Source organism: Gossypium hirsutum, chromosome D10 (assembly GCF_007990345.1).
Source record: "Gossypium hirsutum isolate 1008001.06 chromosome D10, Gossypium_hirsutum_v2.1, whole genome shotgun sequence".
Classification (NCBI taxonomy): Eukaryota; Viridiplantae; Streptophyta; class Magnoliopsida; order Malvales; family Malvaceae; genus Gossypium; species Gossypium hirsutum.
In genome coordinates, this window is record NC_053446.1 from 61,366,109 (window position 1) to 61,377,236 (window position 11,128).

The following is an 11,128-nucleotide window of genomic DNA, read 5'->3' on the forward strand; positions in this document are numbered from 1 at the left end:
TGAATAAATATGTAAGATCATTTTAATTAAAGAATCTTATAAATTGTTTATTCCGTGCAAAGCAAGTAATCTTTGATACTTATTACCATGATGATGATCATAACATGTATTAGCACTAACTTACATCCTCATTTGTAACTCAACTACACTGAGACTGTTATTCTATCTACTGTTGGAACATGAGAAGCAATAAACGCTCCAAACAGTTACAAAGAAAACACACAACAATAAAGTAGGGCAAAACAGAAATGCTAATAAGCCCTTCGACTTAGGGTTGATAAAACCTTAAAACCAGAACATTCTGCAACCATTCAAATCATTGCTGGTTCGAAGTTGGGGAAACCTAAGCTCAACGGTTCTTGTAACTCCGCATTGATAGGAAAAAGGTTACATTGTGCATATTGTGCCATTAATTGGTCCACAAGCACCAAGGCTACCATGGCTTCAACAACAGGCACCGCTGCATCACCCAAATCAACACCACAGATTAAAATCATAGCTATTTGTGAGATATTATTTGGAAGTGAAGGATAATATCAAATAGCTTAACATGATTTTCCAGGGAATTTAGTTGCCTTGGAAAAATGGTAGTTGCAAAAGGAAAATGTATAGATACTAATCTAGGAAAGATGGTAAAGGAGGATGGAAAACTATCATCCAAAGAAATACCTCGAGGGGCAACACAAGGATCATGACGACCGTGGACTAGTAGTTCTATCTCTTTTTTCTCACGAGTCACTGTGTGCTGCTTCCTCTGCAGAAAATATCACAAAAAGCCACACCAGTTTTAACTGAACTAAGAAAATATCATAACAGCCATACAATGTAGGAAACAAATACGCAGGCAAAGAATATCGAACTTACACTAATTGCAGGTGTTGGCTTGAAAGCTACTCTCATGTTTATAATTTCCCCATTGGATATTCCACCCTGTAAGTCAACATTACAATCACATGATTTTTGTATTGAACTAATGGATTTAGCCCAAGAATTAGGAAGTTGGAGAATAAAAGCAAACTAGCTTGTATTTGTTGCATTGGTTATTGGCAAGTATGTCTTCAACATGAATATCTTAAATTTTCTTAATGTTTTTCCATGTACTCGATAGGTCATATCCCCATACCATGTTTGTATGTGTTGGACATTGGTGTTCGACGTGGGCAGTTAATGAAGAGTCAAATCGACCTAGATAACGAATAAAACAAACACCTGTATCCCACCGGAGCGATTTGTTCTTGTCCTTATTCTTCCATGTTCATCAGTATAGAACTCGTCATTATGTTCACTACCGGTTAGAAAAGCACCTGCAAGGGATTTTATTGGACAGCATTTAGAACAAACTTACAATGCAACTAAGCTGCAAAATTACCACACAAACCATTGACCAACTCAATTCAAAAAAGATTTAGGGAAATCAAACAGTAGTACCACAAAAGTACAAAAATTTCTTAACCTGAAAATCCACTCCCAAGTTCAAAGCCTTTGGATGCAGGTACTGACATTACAGCCTTAGCAAGCTCTGCTTCAAGCTTATCAAAAACTGGTGAACCAAGCCCCTGACATACAAGAATATAGATTTTCAGTTCTATAGAAAACTTCCAGGAGACTTTGGATGGTACAGCTAAAGCATTTCCATCATTTTAAGGCCAAGGGCTACCTAAATTTTCAATCTAAACATGTGCATATGTGAGAGACATAGAATGTACATACACGCGGAGCATTCCTCACTATGCACGTGACAACACCGCCAACGGAATCTCCTCTTATCCGCACAGCATCGATAGCAGCGATCATTTTCTCAGCTTATTCAGGATTTGGGCACCTTACAATATTGCTCTCTATCTGAAAACATGTAATTGAAAATAGATAGATGGTGGCTACAATAAATTGGTCAGAAATAAAAGGAAGTCAACATTCTAGACATTGTGAGCTAAAGTTGACCAAAATGCATAATATATCTCAAGATATATTGAGGAAAAGTCTCTGGTAACAACTTCTTGTTTTAGATCAAGACTTAAATAACTGAGAGAAGAGTTTAAACCTGGTCAAGAGTTACAGTGTCATGGTCAACTGACCCATCTGGAAGAAGAACCTGTTGAACTTGAGAGACATATGCAAGAACCTGAAAGACAGACAATATGAAGAAACTCAAAAAATAAAGACATAAAACTCAGTAACAAAAGTAGAATCCACATCCCCATTCATTTGAAGCTTGACACATAGTTGAAGGCTTAAAACTATGTTGTACTGATTCTAAACATCCATTCGAAACAAAACAGATGCTTTCAACGTTATTCAGAGAAAAGAGTAGTGAACTAAATCATGTACAACAAGATTAAATGATCAAAAGTTCAATCTGACTGGCTTGAGACATACCTCAGTTCCTGAAAATTGCTTGAGAATTTTCTTAGCAATAGCTCCAGAGGCAACTCTTCCAATGGTTTCTCTGGCTGATGATCTGCCACCACCCTTCAATTACAAGTTCAGTTCAGATGATTGGGTCCAAACATCTCTGCTTCTCTTAAAAATTGATGGAAGAAATTGAAACATTGGGTTGATAATAAAGGGCATTACCTGCACTGCCCTGACACCATATTTCATGTCATAGGTTGCATCAGCATGAGATGGCCTATAAGCTATTGACATTTCCTTGTAATCCTGAGAGTAGAATGGCATCATTAATGAATGTTGAAGTTCACCACAAACTCAATTAGTGGCCTAAAATCTTGGGCATATCAGCAGATGAAATATTCAAATTAGTTTCAATAAAGTTGTTGAATGATTAGCTAAAATCATGGTTTAATATCTGATTGTGATTTTTCTTATGATTTATCCTAGTTTTTAGCTAAAGTTGTTGTAGTTTCAGCCTATATAAATGATGTAAATCAGTGAATAAAAAGTGTCTTGAGTTCTTGTTTTTTATTGAGTCTTTTGTATACAATTCATAAAGTGTTATTGAGTGAGTTTTTTTTATTTTTTTTCGCAGCAAATCTTTCCATTTACTCTAATAGTGTGGTATCAGAGCCAGGTTCGTGAAGGTAATCATGGTTGATTTTTCAATTGTTGGAGCAGTAAAAAAGCTTAATAACCAAAATTACAACACATGGGCAAAATGTATAAAGTCTTACTTGCAGGCTCAAGATGTGTGGGACATTGTTAGCGGAGATGAGCCTTCACCATTGCCTTAAGAAGCTAACAACTTAAAGAAGTGAAAGACCAGTGCAGACAAGGCTATGTTTGCAATTAAAACCATTGTAGAGGAAGAAATGTTAGAGCATATCAGAGATGCTGACACACCAAAACAGGCGTGGGACACGTTAGAATAACTTTTCTCACGAAAAAATGACACAAGGTTGTAACTCTTAAAGAATGAATTGTTATCAATGAATCAAGGAGATTTGGCAATCAACCAGTACTTCACTAAGGTAAAAACCTTATGCCGTGAGATTTCTAAACTTGATTTTAGTTCTCGTATTGCAGATTCTAGAATAAGAAGAATCATCATTCATGTGTTGAGACCGAAGTACAGGAGTTTTGTTGCTGCAATTCAAGGATGGCCAACACAACCATCGCTTCTAGATTTTGAGAATCTGTTGACAGATCAAGAGGCTTTGGCAAAATAAATAGGTGTAGTCTCAATGAAAACTGAAGATGTGGCACTTTTTAGTGGAAAGAGCAAAGAAAAACCCATGTATAATGTTAGAAGCAGACCAAGAAAGAATGATGGAAAATCAGAAACTCATCATGGGAGTTCTCAATTTGGAGAAACTTAAAAGCGTAGCAACTACAAGAACCGATTCAACCAGAGGAAGAAGTTTGATGGTGATTGCTATAATTGCGGCAAAAAGGGTCACATAGCCAAAGATTGTTAGTCCAAGAAGAATGTTGTTGAGAGTAAAGCAGTGACATCTAATGGAGATGTTCAGAGTGATGATGAGTGGGATGCTGAAGCATCATTTGCTGTGGAAGAAGAAGACTTGGCACTCGCAGTAACAACTTCCCAAAAGATTGACTACAAGAATGATTGGATTGTTGACTCTGGTTGTTCTAATCACATGACTGGTGATCAAGAAAAGCTTCAAGAAATTGCAGCGTACGAAGGAAATCATGTGGTGGTAACGACTAACAACTCAAGGTTACCTATCACCCATATTGGTAAGACGACTATCGCACCTTGATTTAGTTCTGATCCAATGTTAATTCAAGGTGTTTATCTTGTGTCTGGCATGAAGAAATATTTATTATCTATGGCACAATTAACATCTGCAGACCACCATGTTTTGTTTAGTCCACAGGGTGTAAAGGTATTCGAAAATGTTAAAGTCTTAGGAACACCAACCATGGAAGGGAAGAGAATGGAATCTGTCTATGTGATGTCGGTAGAAACTGCTTATGTGGACAAAACAAAGAAGAATGAGACTACAGATTTGTGGCACGCAAGGCTTGGACACGTCAGCTATCACAAGTTGAAAGTTATGATGAAGAAGTTAATGCTAAAGGGTCTTCCACAACTTGAAGTGCGAGATGATACTGTTTGTACAGGATGTCAATTTGGTAAGGCGCATCAGTTGCCATATGAAAAATCTAAGTACAAAGCAAAGGCTCCGTTAGAGCTAGTTCATTCTGATGTATTTGGGCGTGTCAAGCAACCTTCAATTAGTGGGATGCGCTATATGGTGACTTTTATTGATGATTTCTCAAGGTATGTGTGGGTTTTCATTATGAAAGAAAAATCAGAGACATTTTCCAAGTTTAAAGAATTTAAAGAAGTAGCTGAAGTAGAGGTTGGTAGAAAAATTCAATGCTTATGCACAGATAATGTCGAGGAGTACACATCAGATGAGTTATCTACCTATGTAAGAAATAACAAGATTCATCATCAATTCACATGTGCCAACAAGCCATAGCAAAATGGAGCTACCAAGAGGAAGAATCGACATCTTGCTGAGACGTGTCAGAGTATGCTTCATACAAAAAATATACCTGGAAGATTTTGGACAGAATGTATGAATACTGCTGCTCATGTCATTAATAAACTTCCAACACTAAAGCTTGGTTTCATCTCACCCTTTGAGGTACTATGGGATACTAAACCTACTGTTGGTCATTTTCGAGTTTTTGAGTGTATTTGCTATGTATTTGTTCCAGGTCATTTAAGGAGAAAGTTTGATAAGAAAGCAATTCGGTGTATCTTCGTTTGATATGATAACCAAAGGAAAGGATGGAGGTGTTGTGACCCTGTGGCTGACTAATGCTTCACATCACGCAATGTAGTGTTTGATGAAACTTCTTCTTGGTGGACTCCATAACAAGTAAAGTTGCCAGATTCTGAAGTAAAAGAAGATTAACCTCAAGGGAAAATAGAGGAGCAGTTTCTTAAGATACAACCAAGTCCTGCAGCCAATGAAGTAATTTGAGACAATAAAGTTGTTGAGACAACAACATATCCTTGGCAAAATGGTGTTCATCAGAGGCAGGAGGCCGAAATCAATCTAGAGGGTAAAAAAACTTTATAGACACAACTTAGAAGATCAACTAGATTTCATAGGCAAAATCCAAAGTATGCTAATGTAGCTGTAGCAGAGGAAAAACCTTTGGTTGAGCCAACAACTTATGAAGAAGTGTCTTAAGATTCTGAGTGGGTAAAAGCAATAGAGGAAGAGATTGCTACATTGGAACAAAACCAGACTTAGGAGCTTGTGCCACGTTCACCAGATGTGAAACCCTTATCTTGTAAATAGGTTTATAAAATAAAGTATCGTTCTAATAGATCAGTTGAGAGGTACAAGGCTTGGTTAGTTGCAAGGGGATTTTCTCAATAATATGGATTGGACTATGAAGAGATGTTTAGTCTGGTGGCAAAGATTGGAAGTTGTGGCAAATGGATGTGAAGAACGCTTTTTTGCATAGAGAGCTAGATCGTGAAATTTACATGAATCAGCCTATTGGATTTAAGAGTGGAAGTCATTCTAGTTATGTTTGCAAGTTAAAGAATGTGTTATATTGGTTAAAGTAATCGCCGAGAGCATGGTATGGTAAGATTGTTCAATTTTTAACTCAAGCTGGTTATGTTATGGCTCATGCAGATTCTAGTCTGTTTGTCAAAGTTAGTGAAAGGAAGTTGGCAATAGTGTTGGTGTATGTGGACGATTTGATAATCACTGGAGATGATAGTGAAGAAATCCACCAAGTTCGACAAAACTTGTCAGTCTGCTTTTAAATGAAGGAACTTGGCCAACTTAAACACTTCTTGGGGCTAGAAATTGATCATACAAAAGAAGGCATGTTTCTTTGTCAAGAGAAATATGCAAAAGATTTGTTGCAAAAATTTGGAATGTTCAATTGCAAGACCATCACTGTACCAGTGGAACCAAACACCAAGTTTTGTGCTCATGAAAGGAAAGACTTCGAAGATAGGTTGATGTATCAGCAACTTGTAGGTAGTCTCATTTACCTAACTTTAACTCGACCTGATATTTCTTATATTGTTGGGGTAGTGAGTCGATATATGCAGAATCCCAATAAACAACACTTGGAAGAAGTTCGACGAGTTCTAAGATATGTGAAGGGCACTCTTGATTATGGTTTTCTATATAAGAAAGGTGAGGTTTGCAAACTAGCTGGTTATTGTGATATTGACTATGCAGGGGATCATGATACACGTCAATCAACCACTGGCTATGTATTCAAGTTTGGTTCAGGGACAATTTCTTGGTGTAGTAAAACAAAACCAACTGTGTCCTTATTGACAACAGAGGCAGAATATAGAGCAACAGCTATGGCAACCCAAGAAAGTACATGGTTAGTGCAACTTGTGGAAGATTTGCACCAAAAAGTTGATTATGCAATACCCCTCTATTGTGACAATCAGTCAGCTATTCGTTTAGCAGAAAATCCTGTGTTTCATGCAAGGACCAAACTTGTGGAGGTGCACTACCATTTTGTTAGGGAAAAGGTGTTACAAGAAGAAATTAAGTTGTCCTATGTCAAGACTGATAACCAGGTTGCAGACTTATTCACAAAAGGCTTGAGTACAACTAATTTGGAAAAGTTTTGCTCACAACTTGGGATTGTGAAAAGGTTTGGAGTTGGTGTTGAGGGGGAGTGTTAAAGTTCACCACCAACTCAGTTAGTGGCCTAAAATCTTGGGCATATCAGTAGATGAAATATTCAAATTAATTTCAATAAATTTGTTGAATGGTTAGCTAAAATCATGGTTTAATATTTGATTGTAATTTTGCTTCTGAATTATCCTAATTTTTAGCTAAAGTTGTTGTAGTTTCAGCCTATATACAGGATGTAAATCAGTGAATAAAAAGTGTTTTGAGTTCTTGTTTTTCATTGAGTCTTTTGTATACAATTCATAAAGTGTTATTGAGTGAGTTTCTTTTTCTTTTTTTTTTCACAGCAAATTTTCCCATTTAGTCTAACAATGAATCCTTCTAGTCCCATAAGAACAAAGAATGAAGCCGAAATTGAGCAAATGTTTTCCATATTATATGTATGTTTTCCTCGAAATTTCTGACATATTAAAGTCACGATCCTTAGCTGAAAGGGGATTCACTAGATTGACCCCAAAGTAGTACATGTTTTCACATTATCTAACCAGTGAATACCATTTATATAGCTGCATTATTTGATTCATTGATGAGCTCTCATTATAGACCTGATAACATATAATACTCACTTGTTCTCTGTGATCAGTATTTGGTACAAGTACATGTATTGGTGTTCCAGTAGTCACTCCTGCAGTTTGTCATGAAAAGTTTATTTAAACACAAAACATAAATAGTGATATGAAACAGAAGATCAAAGGGAAAAGAAGATTTAACCTTCAGAAACTCCAGAATATATTCGGCATGTGTCTGTCTCTTTCCTTGGGGTAGTAACACGGCTCTGACCCGGCCTCCTGCAGAAATATCTTGACTGTTCATCCAAAATAACAAAGAAACTTACAGCAAAGAGGAGAGAAATTATATTATCAAAGTTGTATCATTAATAGGCCAATCATGTTCACAAGCACTACCACTAGATCAATATGCAATAAACCACACAGCGCTACCACGAGGATGCACAAACCTTTTCTAAAGGCAAGCACAAGAAAGAATCAAGTACCTTCGGTCAAGATCACCTTGCAAATCAGCTTCTGAGAGAGGAATCCTAGGAGGACATCCATCAACTATACAACCAACACCACCTCCATTAGATTCTCCAAATGTTGTAACACGGAAATAATTTCCAAATGTGCTCCCAGCTGCTTGTATCTCTGTTAGGTAGTATAGTTTGTCAGACTTATGATCAAACAAAAATAGCATTTCAATGTAATTTACAGACACCCCAAGATGCCTCGGCCTAGTGGCAATATGTTACCATCAACCTTAATGATAAGACTCTAATCAGATCAAGCAGGTAACACTGTAGATTAATACATGTATCTCAGCCTATGGTGTATATTGATCACAAAAGTTCACTCTCAAGTCAAAACAACTGACCATAACAAGGATAGCTGCTATAAACATCTGAATCTAATATCAAACTTTCGCTACGAATGAACAGATTTCAATGCTGACACAAATATCTTGTGACCATCTATAAACTATACAAAAACACGTAGGATGCTCACCTTTTTTTTTCTTTTTGCAATTTAGTAATGGTTAAATTCTAGTTTTAGTCCCTCCTATTATGTCTATATTTGAGATTTGATCTTTATACTTTAATTTCTAATATAATTTGATCCTTATATTTTTATGTTGTTATTAATTAAATTTTAGTTTTAGTCCCTTTATTATATCTAAATTTGAAATTTAATTTCTAATATAACTTGGTCCCTATATTTTTATAATTTTATTAATTAGTCGAAATAGTTAATATCATTTAACTTTCAATTAAAATATTACATGGTTATATATAATTTGAATGTCTTGAGAGTCTTAAAGACTAACATATGGCTTCTCATTTCTTTTAGGTTTAATTTTTTTTTACATTATAAGACTATTGTTAATTCAATTTTGACCCCTAAACTATTTTAAAACTTGAGTTTCAACCTCTATACTTTAAATTTTCATAGATTTTGGTCCCCTGCTTTTATAATGTTATTAGTAAATATAAATAATTAATATTGTTAACTATTTCAATAAAAATGTTAATAACATATTTTTCCTTAAAAATACTATTCCAACAGGGAAAATTGTTTTACCATGATAAGTTTGATAAGTTCGAATGAGTATTTTTTTTAAAAATCGTAATCGATATTTTTAATATTATTTTTATCTATATTGGACCTAAATTTTTAATTCAGAAAGTAGATGGGCTAAAATTCTAAAATAAAAGTAAGAAACTAAATTTCAAATGTATAAAGTGTTTAGGGAAATAGAGCATATTTCAACCGTCAATTTTTTACTCTATAATTTGACATAGATATATAATCAACCAATAGGATGCGTGAGCCGGGAACCATACTAATTAATCGTAATTAGAAACACTATCACACACGTATGCATGTAAAACTTATGTATTTAAAATACAAATTTGTGTTTAAAAATAATATACAATAAATAATGAAATTTTTGATCTGAAACTAATTATCAATAATAACACATGAAATATGTATGATATTAATATATATATGCAATTAATAGAGGTAATAAAATATGCATAATGAAATTAAAATGTATAAAAATATTAAAATAAAACTTTGATTAAATGGTAAGGTTAAAATTTTACTTATTGAATTGGGTTCAAATCCCAGATAAATAGTTTTATTGGCTTTTTAAATAAAAAAAATACCCTCAAATCGACTTAGTAAATAACTTTATAAATAGTAAGTATAGATATACCGGAAATAATAAAGTGTGTATAATAAAACTTTAGCTCAGTGGTAAATTAAAAATTTTACTAACCCAATTAATTTGAGTTATATTTTTATTTTTTTTAATAAAAAATTAAATTAATATTAAATAATATAAATTATTTTAATTATAAAAAAATATTTCCGTTATTTCTTTGACCGAGTTAATACCGAGTTAATAACCCAAATGAGGATAACACAAACTCATTAAAACTTAATTAATTTGGACTCAAAATATCATATAGGCATTTTTATTGACTTTTTAAATAATTAAAAACCTAAAATGCCCTCGAGACTCAGTAAACAGCTTTAAAAATATAGATATCTATAAATAACTTTTAAAAAGCTTTAATTAAATGGTAAATTAAAAATTTTACTCGTTTGGGTTATATTTTTATTTTTTAAATAAAAAATAAAATTATTTTGAATAATATAATTTATTTTAATTATAAAAAAATATTTTCATAATTTGGTAAACTCATTAAAACAAATAACAAATAATATAAATAAAAGAGTAATATTGCAAATTACAACAAAAAAATATAAATTTGAAGTTAATAACTACTTATTACTTAAGTCCCTAGAAAGTAGTAATCTTGCAAAGAAACTCGACATAATAATAAAAAAGAAGCTCAAATAACAAATCTTACGAAGCTTTTTGTGGGTTATTGGTTTGATTGAGATGCGAAGAGAGGGAAAATGAAGTCTTTGAAGGTCAGGAGAAAGAGAAGAATTGGGTTTAGTAGCTCTAAGGAAAGGATTGCATATAATGGAAGAAGCCATGAAAGCTTAGAAACCAAAAACAGGGTAGACGTTGAAAGAGATGAAAGAGATTGAGCTAATAAAAATGTGAGATTTGGTAGAAGGAGGAGGATTTTGAGAATGGGGGTTTGTTGGATTTTGTGATTCTATAGTTTATATAATTTGAAAACAATTGTAACGGTAAGGGTGCAATTGACCAAAAAGAAAAGCAATTAACCCTATAATTTATTACGTTGCGTATTCCAAGGCTTGAGTTGACAACTCATTTATATGATTCATAGAAAAAGGAAAAAAAGGACAAAGAGGGAAACAACGATGTAGGGAAGACCAGGACAGCTCTCGAATCCCGACGCATTTGAAATGATTAAGGGGTAATCTAGATTGTACGGGGACAACCCTCTCATTTTAATTAGGGTAAATTATATAATATTATTAAATTATTAATAAATTTATGTTTTAATTACTCAATTTAAAAAAGTTACAAAAGTAATCATTAAATTATTCAAAAAAATTTATTTA

The 11,128-nt window shown here is 33.8% G+C and overlaps 1 pseudogene; it reads right to left on the reverse strand.

Annotated features, from left to right (window-relative positions):
- Positions 1–10,841, reverse strand: LOC121222540 (chorismate synthase, chloroplastic-like; annotated as a pseudogene).
- Between the last annotated feature and the right edge of the window lie 287 nt (positions 10,842–11,128).